Consider the following 14,371-nt stretch of genomic DNA (forward strand, 5'->3'; position numbering starts at 1 on the left):
CAACTCCTCTTCTTTCAACACTTGCTGACTTCTATTCACCAGGCTCTGGGCTGAGACCCAGAGACAGAGTTCAGTAAGACCTGTCTTTTTCTTTTTTTTATAGAGATAGAGTGTCATTATGTTGCCCAGGCTGGTCTCAGATTCTTAGGCTCAAGCAATTCTCCTATCTTGGTCTCCCAAAGAATGGGGATTATAGGTGTGAGCCACCACATCTGGCTTAAACCCCATCCTTTGCCCTAAGCAGCTCATAATTTACAGCCAGGGTTTACAAACTGTTTCAATGAAAGGCCATATGGTAAATATTTTAGGTTTTACAGGTAATAACATTTCTGTTGCCACTATAGCAGGTCCTCGAATAATTGGGGATCTATTTTTGGAGCCTTTGAGACCTATTGGAGGAAAGGAGCAATGGATGATAACTCCTAGATGTCTGACCCAAGCAACTGGATGGTGCCACCTGCTGAGGCTGCCACAGGGCAGAAGCTCATCTGCATGAATGCTTCTCAGCCTTTTTAAAAAAAATATCAGCCTCCAACTAGGAGCCTTTTCAGACATTATTTTCTTAATTGTGCACCCATACAATTGCAACATCACAGATGTGATATATCTATGCACAGATGCTTTTCTGTGCTTTATGCATAAAGAAAGTAAGAGGGGTTTTTGCCCTCCCCTGCCCAAGAACCAACATCTGCTCCCTTAGGAGCACTATCACCCCATTGAGAATGTGTGGTCTAGCTCTAGGAGAGGTGTCTCCATCTCTACCTATTTCAAGCCTCTTGTCTGAGCACTGCCTCTTCCTCAGTCATGATAGGTGGAATCATTGGGCTTTTGGGGGAAACCCTAAACCTCCAAAGAAAGACCGTATTAGAACACAGCATGGCAACACCAACCTTCCTCTTCTTTCTGGCATTTTGCACCTCCCAAGGCTTCCGGGATGACTTTGCTCCAAATGTTCACATGGTCTGATATCCACAGTCACAGGTGATAAAGAGATATTCACATCCTTTATCACCCCAACTCCTTTTAGGAAAAGGAAGATCATTGTGTGCGAAAAATAAGAAGTGCTTTGGGTAGAAGGTGAGACCCTTTGTGTGGGTGTTCCTGGAGAGGGGTGGAAAAGAAGCTGGGGAAGAGCCAGCGGGACAGGAGTCCACACAGGACACGCTGAGGCTGCCCATCAACCTGCAAATCTTCAAGAAATGCAACACACACACACCCCAAGTGTTCCACAGGCATGTATTTCTGGTGAGAAAAAAAGTGAAGGGGCTGAGATTTGCATGGGGGAGGGGAGCAAAGGAAGGTGAATACACAAAGGAACAGCAGGTGGACCCCAGGCAAGTGAGTCTAGGAACAGAGAAGCTTGGGAGACATCGTGTATCATCCCGGGCAACACTACAGGAAGAAGGAGACAATCCCACCCAAGTCTCGAGGTCCTTGGAGGCACAGGCGGGATTTCCTTTCTGTATCTGCTCCTGTGAGAATGCAAGCCAGGGAAGACCCAGCAAAAAGCTAGACAACCAGGAGGTATTCGCTGAAGAATACAAGGCCCAGAGGTGGGACGTCTCAGGATTGGTTCATTCACCAGCTGAACATCCTTTAGCCTCTAAGGCTCCAGTGCTTTCCATCTTCCCCCACTCCCACCCTCCTCAGCACATGGGCCATGTCTCCCCACATGGTCCCCAGCGGCTGCCACATTTACAGCCACAGTGGTGAATCACTATTCTAAAAAAAAAAAAAAAGTGGTGAATCACTATTCTGTAAAACTTTTTAAGAGTGCAGAAATCTTCCCTAGAATCCCACCCTAACTCCTCAGCCTCCAGCATACTGCTCAGCTGTGAGGGATCTATCACAGGTCCTTGGTCACAGCAACCCAAGGCCAAAATAATGATATTAAGATGACTGGCTAAACCAGCGATGCTCAAAGTGTGGTCCCTGGATCAGCAACATCAGCACCACCTGGAAATTATTAGAAATGCAAATTATTGCACTCCATCCAGGCCAATAAAGTCAGAGACTCTGAGGGGTAGGGCCCTGCAATCTACGGTTTAATGGGCCCTCCAGGTGATTCCAATGAACCAGAAGTTTAGAACCAGCTAAGTAGTTTAATGCAAACATGCATTTCTGGTGCTATGGTTTGGATGCGTGTCCCTCCAAATCTCATGTTGGAATTTTATTTCCAACGTTGGAGGTGGGGCCTTGTGGAAGATGTTTGGCTCATAAGGATGGAGCCCTCAGGAATGTCTTGGTCCTATGCTCATGGTTATGGGTGAATTCTCAATTCTCACTCTATTAGTTCCCCCCAAGAGCTGATTGTTTAAAAGACCTGACACCCTCCCACTCTCCTTTGTTTCCTCTGTCACCATGTGATCTCTGCACACCTTAGCTCTCCTTCAACTTTCACCATGAATGAAACCTCCCTGAAGCCCTCACCAGAAGCAGATGCTGGAGCCATGCTTCTTGTACAAGCTGCAGAGCTGTGGGTCAAATAAACCTCTTTTCTTCACAAATTACCCAGCCTCTTAGGTATTACTTTATAGCAACACAAATGAACTAAGACATCTGAGCTGCAGAGGATGGCAGCATGGGAAGCACCTGCTGGTTTGCCTGTCCTGAATGCAGCTACCAGTGCATGACAGCGGTGAACTGGAGAGAGCTGGCAGCATGAAGAGGAGCCCAAGTGAAGCCCACACTCTCATTGCTTGGCAAGAAAAGAATGAATGTATTCTTCTTGGGTCAAGTGGACTCATGAGAACACCTGGGTGGAAGCCATCTTGAAAGCACCCATACTCAAAGGAAAGACACTGGCCTCATGTCCAAAGATTAGCAACTAAATATATATTGACATGATATTAAATAAAATGAAATGCTTCAGATACATTCGTAGGGCTGGGTGTGCTGGCTCACACCTATAATCCTAGCACGTTGGGAGGCCAAGGCAGGTGGATCACATGAGCTCAGAAGTTCAAGGCTGGCCTGAGCAACATGGTAAAATCCTGCCTCTACTAAAACTACAAAAAAAATCAGCCAGGGGTGGTGGTGCACATATGTAGTCCCAGCTACTCAGGAGGTTGATGCAGGAAAATCTCTTGAACCAGGGAAGCAGAGGTTGCAGTGAGCCAAGCTCATGACACTGCACTCTGCCCTGGGTGACAGAGCAAGGCTCCATTTCAAACAACAACAACAAGAAGATACATCTATATAGGCACTACCATGAATAAGGAAGGAAACTTAGATATATACCTCTCAGTAACTAATAGAACAAAAAAATGCCCAAAAAAAGGCATAAAGATTGTATTAGATTTCTTCGGGGAAATAGAACCATATAATAGATATATGACAGGAGATAATTACATGAGCTAATCTCCTTTTGTATATTTATATCTAATATATTTATATATTAAAGGAGATTGGCTCATGCAATTATAAGGCTCATGATCTGTCAGGTCCAAGTCCAAAGGCCTGAGAACCAGGAATGCTGATATTCAAAGGCAGGAGGAGATGGATGTCCCAGTTCTGACAGGAAGAGAAAATTCACTCTGTCCATCTTTTTGTTTTATTTTGGTTCTCAGCATATTGGATGATGCCCGCCCGCGTTGGTGAGGGTGACCTTCTTTACTGTGTATATGGAGTCAAATGCTAATCTCCTTCAGGAACGCTATCATAGGCACATCAGAAACAGTGTTTTCCCAGCTATCTGGACATCCCCTAGCCCAGTCAAGTCGGCACATAAAATCATCTGTCATGAAAGTATAGACTATCTAAACAACACAATTAACAAATTTGACACAGTTAACATATATAGAACACTACAATCCATCATGGAAAATGCATGCTTTTTAAGTATACATGGATTATTTACTAAGACTAGCCATAAACTGGGCCATAAAGTGAATCTCCATTAATTCCAAATGACTAAAAGTATTCTGAGTATATTCTCTAACCACAGTGAAATTAAGCTAGCTATCAACAACAAGAATTTTTACCAGAATGTTTGGACATTAAGCAACATGCTTCTAAAAAACCCATTGGTCAAGTAATAAATCAAAAATAAACATTAGAAATTATCTTGGGCTGAATGGTAATGAAAATATTACATGGTGATGAGTCACAGCTAAAGCTGTGCTTACAAGGAAATGTGTAACTTTATTTTAACTTTTATTTTAACTTCAGACATACATGTGCAGGTTTGTTACATAGGTAAACTTGTGTCATGGGGGTTTGTTCTACAAATTATTTCATCACCTAGTACCCATTAGTTATTTTTCCTTATCCTTCCCTCCTCCCACCCTCCATCCTCCGATAGGCCCCAGTGTGTGTTGTTCCCCTCTATGTGTCCATGTGCTCTCATCATTTAGTTCCCACTTATAAGTGAGAACATATGTTATTAGGTTTTCTGTTCCTGTGTTAGTTTGCTAAGGATGATGGCCTCCAGCTCCATGTATGTCCCTGAAAAGGACATCATCTCATTCTTTTCATGGCTGCATAGTATTCCATGTTGTATACGTACCACATTTTCTTTATCTAGCCTATCATTGATAGACATTTAGGTTGATTCCATGTCTTTGCTATTGTGAATAGTGTTGCAATGAACATACACATGCATTTTAATACAATGATTTGGGATTGCTAAGTCAAATGGTATTTCTGTCTTTAGGTCCTTGAGAAATCACCACACTGTCTCCCACGGTGGTTGAACAATTTACACTCCCACCAACACTGTATCAGCATTCCTTTTTCTCCACAACCTTGCCAGCATCTGTTATTTATGACTTTTTAGTAACAGCCATTCTGAATTACAGTGTGAGTCATACTGTGAATATGAATAACTTTAATAAAATTTCTGTTGTATCTTCTTAGGAGGATTGCTTCATTTGTGTTTAGCCCTTCTTACTTATTAATATAAGTCTTTTAAGCATTAAGTTCCCCCTTAACACCATTTATAAGTTCTGATATATAGAAATTATTTATCATTTCCTTCATATGATCTAATTTTGGTTGAAATTTTTTCTTTGCTCTGACTTAAAAGAGTTTTGTTTGTTTGTTTACTTTGAAGATATGAGGGTTTTTTCTGATTTTATCTTTAATTCCTAATTTTACTACATTAAAATTAGGAAATTTTCCTGTACCATATCTACCTTTGGAAATGTATTGGGACTTTCTTTGTGGACTAATATGTGGTCAAATTTTCAACTTCTTTTATAGGTACATGTTTTAAAAAGAACCCTATTCTTTATTTTCAAGTTAAAAAGTTTCCTTTATGCTAACTAACTTACTAATTGATTATTCTGTTTAGATCTACTTGGTTTGTAATTGACTAAGAAAGTTGAATTAAAGTTCTTAATATTACTATATATCTGTTATGTATCTTTTTTCTTTAGGTAATTCTTATAGTTTTTACTTTAATCAGAGCTGATACCTTTACATACTGTGTGAGTCAGTATCTCATCATTGTGGTTTTGACTTATATTTCTTTAATAAGCAGTGATGTTGAGTTTTTTTTTGTTGTTGTTGCTTTTTGTTTTGTTTTGTTTTTTGTTTTTTGACAGTCTCACTGTGTCACCCAGGCCAGAGTGCAGTAGAATGATCTCAGCTGACTGCAACCTTTGCCTCCTGGGTTGGAGGGATTCTCATGCCTCAGCCTTGCAAGTAGCTGGGATTACAGGTGCACACCACCACGCCCAGCTAATTTTCTGTAGTGTTAGTAGAGATAGTGTTTTGCTATGTCAGCCAGGCTGGTCTCAAACTCTTGTATTCAAGTGATCCACCCGCCTCAGGACCTTTTTTTTTTCTCATATTTGTTTGCTGCACATATGTCTTCTTTTGAAACGTGTCTGTTCATGTCCTTTGCCCACTTTTTTATGGAGTTGTTTTTCTTTCTTGTAAATTTGTTTAAGTTTATTATAGATGCTGAATATTAGACCTTTGTTCGATGCAAAGTTTGCAGAAATTTTCTCCCATTCTATAGGTAGTCTGTTTACTTCATTCATGGTTTCTTTTGCTGTGCTGCACTTTTTCTTTCTTTTTTTTTCTTTTTTCTTTTGAGATGGAGTCTCACTCTGTCACCGAGCTGGAGTGAAGTGGCATGATCTTGGCTCACTGAAACTTCAACCTTTCAGATTCAAACTATTCTCCTGCCTCAGCCTCCTGAGTAGCTGCGACCACAGGCACAGGCCACAATGCCCGGCTAATTTTTGTATTTTTAGTAGAGACGGAGTTTCAGCACGTTGGCCAGGCTGGTCTCAAACTCCTGTCCTCAACTGATCCACTTGCCTTGGCCTCCCAAAGTGCTGGGGTTACAGGCATGATTTTTAGAATTTTCTGTTGATATTCATAAGTGATAGTGGTCTGTACTTTTTTGTTCATCTCTATCTTTAACAGGTTTTATTAAAGTTATTCTCATTATATAAAAGAAATTGGAAAAATATGTTCCTTTACTTTTGCTCCAGATAAATTTAAACAAAATTGGAATTATCAGTTGTTTATTACTTAACATTTTGTTTTGAAGAATTATAGATTTTCAGAAAAAAAATATTTTTAAAGTACAAAAGTTGCTATATACTTAGATTCCCTGGGGGTATACATGTTTTTTTCTGAAGTGCTTGAGAGTAAATTGTAGATACATTTTTTAACCCTGAATTTGTTAGTATATATTTCCTAAAAACAAGGACATCGTCTTATATAACCACAATACAATGATCAAAATCAGGAAATTAACAGATACAACACTACCATCTTATCCATAGACCCTATCTAATTTTATTAGTTTTCCCAATAATATCTTTTCTAGAAAAATATTTTTTCTGGTTCAGAATCCAATACAGCATCACACATGCATTTAGTTGCCATGTTCCCCTAGTCTCTTTTAATCTGGAGCAATTTATCAGTCTTTTTCTTTCTTAACCCTGATATTTTTGAAGCATATAGGCTGTTCATTCTGTGTAACATCCCTCAATTGTATTTGGCCATGACTAGATTCAGGCCATGCATTTTTGGTCAGAAATACCACAGAAGCAATGTTCTGTCCTTCTCAGGGCATTATATCAAGAGGCACGTATGTTTGTCCCATTACAAGTGTTGTTAACATTGATCATTTGATTGTGTTGTCTGCCAGGTTGTCCACCGTAAAGAATTTCTGTCCCTTAGTAGTATGTTAAAATTCCCCTAGAAACCTCATAGCATTTTTTCTAATGGATGGCATGATAGCTCTTTCAAAACTTCCATTACTCCCTGAATTTCCTTAAGCTGGCCCTTTGTAATCATTCCATTTCCCAGTTCCTGACCCCTGACAACAACTGATCTATTCTCTGTTCCTACAGTTTTGCTTCTTCAGAATGCCATATAAATGGGAATAATAAATTATGTAACATTTTGAGACTGGCTACTTCTACTCAGTCTAATGCCTTTGAGATTTGTCAATGTTGTTGCCTGAATCAATAGTCTGTCCCTTTTAATGGTGGAATAATATTCTGTTTGATAGCTGTACCAATTTATTTATCTATTCGCCTGTTAAAGATAATTTGGGTGGTTTCCATTTTGAGGTGATTAAGAGTAGAGCTGCTATAAACATCTGTGTAAAGAGTTTTGTGTGAACACAGTATTTATACCTAGGGTAAATACCCTGGGAGTGAATTGCTTGGTTTTATTGATAGTGTATGTTTTACTTTATAAGAAACTGATAAACTGTTTTTCCGTGGCTGTACCATTTTATCCCACCAGGAATGTAGGAGAGTCCCAGTTACTCCATATATTTGCCAGTGTTTGATATTGTCAGATTTTTTCTGTTTTTAACTTTAGTAATTCCAGTGGGCATGTCAGTATATCTCATTACAGTTTTAATTTATATTTTCTTAATGGCTAATGATGTTGAACATCTTTTCATGTGCTTATTGCCGTGTCTATATGTGTGTTAAAGAAGTGTGTGTTCAAATGTTTTGTCCATGTTTTTATTGGGTTGTTTCCTTCCATTGAGTTTAGAATATCCTTTTTATATTCTGGATACAAGTTGTCTGTCAAATACATGTCTTAAAAATATTTTCCCAAGTCTATGGCTTATTTTCTCATTCTCATAACAGTGTATTTCAAAACGTTTAAATTTTGATTAAGATCAACTTATAATTTTGTTTCATAGATTATGCTTTTGATGTCATATCTAAAAATTATTTGCTTAACCTAAGGTCATACAGATTTTCTCCTATGTTTTCTTTGAAAGTTGTTAGAGTTTTACATTTTACATTTATAGCTGCAATTTATTTTGAGATAATTTGTGAATAAGGTATGAGGTTTAGATCAAGCTTCATTTTACTGCAAATGAATATTCAATGGTTCTGATGCCATTTGCTGAAAAACCATCCTCCATTGAATTGCTTTTGCATTTTTATCAGAAATTAATTGGCCATATTGATTGGCTTTTAAATCTCTATTCTGAACACTGTTTCTGAAATTTCTACTCTGTTCCATTTATCTATGCAAGTATGCTTTCACCAATACTATACTGTTTATTACAGTTTTATAGTTAATCTTAAAATGCAATTTCATTTTTCTTTGTCAAAATTGTTCTGGCTACTCTACATTCTTTTTCTTGCCATATACATTTTATAATAAGCATGTGTATATCTATAAAAAATCCTGTTACAATATTGATTGAACTAGCATTAAATTCATAGATCAATATACAGATCTGTCATGATTAACTCTATTAAAGGTTCCAATCCATGAGAAGGACATGTCTCTCCATTTTTTTTCTGTCTTTTTGAATTTTGCATTATCATTGCTCATTGCTAGTATATAAAAATATGAATGGTTTTGCACTGACTTTAAATCTACAAACTTGCTAAGTTCACTTACATAGTTCCAGCAGGTTTTATTTATTACTTTCTAATCTATATGTTTTTATTTCTCTATCTTACTTTAATCCACTATTAAAGAAGAGAATGAGAATGGACATTCTTGCCTTATTCCTAATCTTAAAGGAAAGTATTCAGTCATTAAGTATGATGTTAGCTTCCCCTTATGAGGATAAGGAAGTTCCCTTCTATTCCAACCTCACCAAGAGTTTTTATCACAAACAATGCTGAATTTTGTCAAATGGTTTTTCTGCATTAATTGAATAATCATGTGGTTTTGTTGTTGTTGTTGTTGTTGTTGTTGTTGTTACTCAGTTGATATGGTGAATTACATTGATCAGGTTAAACTATTGACCCAGTCTTTCATCACAGCAGTAAACTCCACTTACTCATGGTATATTATTCATTTCATATGTTGCTGAGTTCTATTTTTTATGTTTTCTTGAGAAATTTTACATCAATGCTTATAAATGATATTGACCCATAGTTTTCTTTCCCCATATTATTTTTGTCTGGTTTTGGAATCTGGAAGATGTAAAACACAAAAAGTGGGTTGGGAAGTGTTCCTTCCGCTTTTCTTTTCTGGAAGAAGTTACGTAAAATTGGCATTATTTCTTTTGTAAATGCTTTGTAGGACTCGCCAGTGAGATCATCTGGACCTGAAAATTTCTTTCTTGGAAGGATTTTAACTACAAATTCAATTTTTAAAATAGATGTAGGTCAATTCAGGTTATCTACTTTCTTCTTTGGTGACTTTTAGTAGTTTGTATCTTTCAACAAATTCCTTTCATATAAATTGCCAAATGTATGTACATACAATTGTTCCTAGTATTCTCTTACTACCTTTTAATCTCTATGGAATCTATAGTAACATCTTACCCCCCCACTTTTGGGATCTTAATTTTGCTCCATTTTCTTTTTTAAAAATTTCTGTTGTATCTTCTTAGGAGGATTGCTTCATTTGTGTTTAGCCCTTCTTACTTATTAACATAAGTCTTTTAAGCATTAAGTTCCCCCTTAACACCATTTATAAGTTCTGATATATAGAAATTATTTATCATTTCCTTCATATGATCTAATTTTGGCTGAAATTTTTTCTTTGCTCTGACTTAAAAGAGTTTTGTTTGTTTGTTTACTTTGAAGATATGAGGGTTTTTTCTGATTTTATCTTTAATTCCTAATTTTACTACATTAAAATTAGGAAATTTTCCTGTACCATATCTACCTTTGGAAATGTATTGGGACTTTCTTTGTGGACTAATATGTGGTCAAATTTTCAACTTCTTTTATAGGTACATGTTTTAAAAAGAACCCTATTCTTTATTTTCAAGTTAAAAAGTTTCCTTTATGCTAACTTACTAATTGATTATTCTGTTTAGATCTACTTGGTTTGTAATTGACTAAGAAAGTTGAATTAAAGTTCTTAATATTACTATATATCTGTTATGTATCTTTTTTCTTTAGGTAATTCTTACAGTTTTTACTTTAATCAGAGCTGATACCTTTATTTAGTTCATTGAGAATTACACTATGTCCATCTCATCTTACTGAATCCCTCAATTTCATACATGTGTCTTATAAGTATCATAATATTGGTTTTTATTGGTGATCCATCCTGAATTTATGCTGAATTTCATTTGTAGGTAAGTGTATTAATGTCTTATTGCTTCTGTAAAAATTATCACAGATTTAATGGCTTAAAACAACATGTACTATCTTACTCTTCCAGAGGTCGGAAGTCTGAAATGTGTCTCACTAAGCTAAAACCAAAATGCTGATGTGGCTGGAGCTTCTAGGGCAGAATCTGTCTTCTTATTTTTTTCCAGCTTCCAGAGGCTGTCTACATTTCTTGACTTATAGTCCCTTTCTCCTTCTTCAAAGACAGCAATGGTGGGTTGAGTCCTCCTCGGACTGCGTCACTATGACGTCTTCTAGAGTCAAATCTTCCCTCTGCCTCTTTAAGAAACTTTTGTGATGGCATCAGGCCCACTGATAATCCAGGGTAACCTCCTATTTAAGACTGATAGATTAGCAACCTCAAGTCTATCTGCAACCCTCAGCATGTAACATAACAAATTCACAGCTACCAGGGAACAGTCCTTTATTTCCTTAGTCCTCTATGTATTAGTTCTTTATGTTTTTACATATTTACAGTATTAGTTCTTTATTAGCAAGTTTTCATTAATATTCTTAATATTTATATTTGTACTTTAAATATACGATGATAGATTGGATTATTGTCTTAAATTCCTCACTTTAGAGCAATATATTATTTCCACCCCATTAATGATGGGCTTAGACATGTGACTTGCTTCAGCCAGTAGAATTTTTTGCAGATGCAGCATGAGCAGAGGCATGACATGTGCTTTACCGCTTCGCTTGTGGTGTGCTATGAGAAGATTCCCTATGGGTATCTGCTGCTCTTTCACCTGGGTCCAGGGCTAATAAAGGTGGATATCTAAACTCAGCCCATTGCCTGAAGCCAAGCCCAGATGGCCCACAGCCTCAGGCAGGGCTACCTGACAATATCATTTCTGATCAGCCCAAACTTCAATCGAAGGACACATCAACAATGATATTGTGATGTTCTTGTAAACCACTAACTTTCTGAGGTTGGTACTAACCTGGCTGTGATTATTTGTATTGCTACTACTTAGTCAATTTTAAATATGTTTTTACTCTCACCCATTATGTGAAATCTTCAATATATTTTCTTCTCCACCTATTTCTTTATACCTTTTCTTCCCCCAGTTTGAGTAACGTCTATCATTTCTATAATGTTTTACAATATATAACATTCAGCTTCCATCCTGCCAATTGAATATTCACATTAATATTAGTCTTTGTTCTTCTATCAGATATGTATAATGCTCACTGCCAGTCCTTGTATACCATTTCTCAAAAATGGTTGGTTGGTTAAAGTTTGCCATTTTTATTTTCCTCAAGGAAGGTTCATGAGAACACATTCTGCGAGCTCTTATGTTTTTAAAATTGTATTTTTTAGCCTTTCTATTTAAAGAACTTTGTGACTGGATATAAAATCATTGATTCATGCTCTCTTTCCTAAATATTAAGTGTTGTTCTACTGCAGTCTGGAGCTGAATGTTGTTCTGGAGAAATGTGAAGTCAGCTGGGGACAAAGGAAATAAAGCCCTATATAAGGTCTAATACTAGGAATCTTTATATTCACAGTCCACTGATTTTTCTAGGAAATGTCTCAGCATTGACCATTCAGAGCCATCTTTCCTGGCACACAATGTGTCCTTGGCAATGTGTAGATTCAAGTGTTATTTTATTTTAGGAATGTTATCTTGATTTATACTTTTAATATTTGTTCTGTTTTGTGTTTTGTTTTCTTCTTTGGGAATGCATATATTTAATGTCCTTTGCCTGTGCCCTAAATCTATCACAATCTATTCCCCTTTAACTCTTTCTATTTACATATTCTTTTATTCATGCTTCTCACTTCTATTTTCTATGTCATTTATTATCTTTTTGTAGTGTAGCTCTTTTAAATTTTGTCTTGATTTTTACCATGGTTCTATTTTTTCTTCCTCTTCTCCTCTGAGTTTTGCCAGATCATATTTTATCTTCTGCTGCCCTGCAATCTCATCTCTGAGGTATTGCATAACGGTTATTTTTAGGGATTATTGCTCTATTATGATGTTTAATTCATAGTAGAGTGTTTGTTGACAATTCTAATCTGTTCCAAGGCCATTTTACTACTGAATATACTGAATATTTTTATTCATAAATTTTGCTGTTCGCTTCCTCGTTTCTTTCATAGTATCTTCTTTAAAATGCACCACTACTTTATTTTTTATGGCTTATTGTTAAGTGCATTAGAATTTCACAAGCCATGTATTTGCTATAGATGGAGAGAGGCCAGGATGGAATTATAATCAAGTCAGCTTTCACAACTCAGAAGCTCTCTTCTCCTCACTTACAAAGTTAGGCTGCTTCTCTTAAACATGGACTGTCTAACATGCTTCTACATGTAACCTAGTATGGAAGATTAAATTCCTATTCTCCCTTCTTTTCGCCCTGTAGTAATATCATATATCTACATCTTTGCCACCCCTCCTGGTGGATGGATTGTACTTGTCTATCCCTTGATTTTGGACTTGACCATGCAACTTGCTTTGGCGAATGAGCTATTAGTGAGTATCCCATGATCAAAGGCATGACACTTGGCTAAGGAGTCATTAGGGAGTATGTCGTGATCAAAAGCATGAAATGTGTTCATGCATTTGAGTTTATCCTCTTGACTCTTGTCTTTCATTATGAGAAGAACATGCCTCAGGTAGCCATTGATTTAAGGAGGTTGAGATACATATGGAAAAGACAACACTCAACCATCAAACTGGGGTCAAACCCAGCTTAACAGCCTAGGTACATTAGCCCCAGCCACCTTGAAGACACATGAGCAAGAACAAATGTTTGAGTTTGGGTGTGTTTGTTATATGGTGAAAGCTGACTGATATATCCAGCCTCCTCACTTCTCTGAACCTAACCATGTTCAGGGGGACTTCTTCCACCTCTCAGTGTACTCTACTTTTTCATTCTCTTTTTAAATTAAATCATATGGCTTTTTCCCTTCATAGTGGTTCCCCCAGCTTCAAGAAATTTTAATAATTATTTTAGTCCAATGCTTTACTGAGCTCTCTCCTCTGCTATTGGCTCTTTTCTCTCGCACAGCTCCTGGGTGCTCTTGGCAGCTCTTACCAATTTTTTTTCAGTCTGTCTCCCAGCTTCACTAAAAAAAGTAGTTTGAATTTTTGTTTTCTGTTTTCCTTATTGCTTTGGGTGATTTCCAGGGAGAAAAGAAGAGATTATGGAGTGTGGACATCCATTTTCAAATGGAAGTCTGCCTTGCTTCTAGAATAAGAAGGTAGCATGGAGTTTTGGATCAAATATGGGCTTTAGAATCAGACAGACCTGAATCAAATCCTGGGTCTGCCACTAATTTCTGTTAGAATTTGAAAAACTTACACTGACCTCCCTGAGCTCCTGTTTGCTTCTTCAATCTATAAAGAGGATTTAGTAACACTTACCTCAGAGTTATTAAAAAGAATATCTTCAGAGAATGAAAGCTAAAATATGGACAGCATCTAGCAGTGCAAATAGTAGACACACCAAAAAATGAAAATAAAAATTTTTTTGAGACAGAGTCTCACTCTATCGCCCAGGCTGGAGTGCAATGGCACAATCTTGGCTCATTACAACCTCCGCCTCCCAGGTTCAAGTGATTCTCCTGGCTCAGCCTCCTGAGTAGCTGCAATTACAGGCATGTGCCACCACAACCAGCTAATTTTTTTGTATTTTTAGTAGAGACAGGGTTTTACCATGTTGGCCAGGCTGGTCTGAAACTCCTGGCCTCAGGTGATCTGTCCACCTCAGCCTCCCAAAGTGCTGGGATTACAAGTGTAAGACACTGCATCCACAGCCTGAAAACATAATTATTATAATTCTTTCATTGGTGACTAGAGAATAAAAGATGTAAGAATGCAGTTTTTAAAACACCTAGA

At 37.2% G+C, this 14,371-nt stretch overlaps 1 pseudogene; it reads right to left on the reverse strand.

Annotated features, from left to right (window-relative positions):
- Nucleotides 1-739: 739 nt before the first annotated feature.
- LOC116538147 overlaps nt 740-14,371 on the reverse strand; it is a 35,229-nt pseudogene continuing 21,597 nt past the window's right edge.

The sequence above is a fragment of the Sapajus apella genome, unplaced genomic scaffold (genome assembly GCF_009761245.1).
Source record: "Sapajus apella isolate SASKATOON/1434 unplaced genomic scaffold, GSC_monkey_1.0 scaffold117, whole genome shotgun sequence".
Taxonomy (NCBI): Eukaryota; Metazoa; Chordata; class Mammalia; order Primates; family Cebidae; genus Sapajus; species Sapajus apella.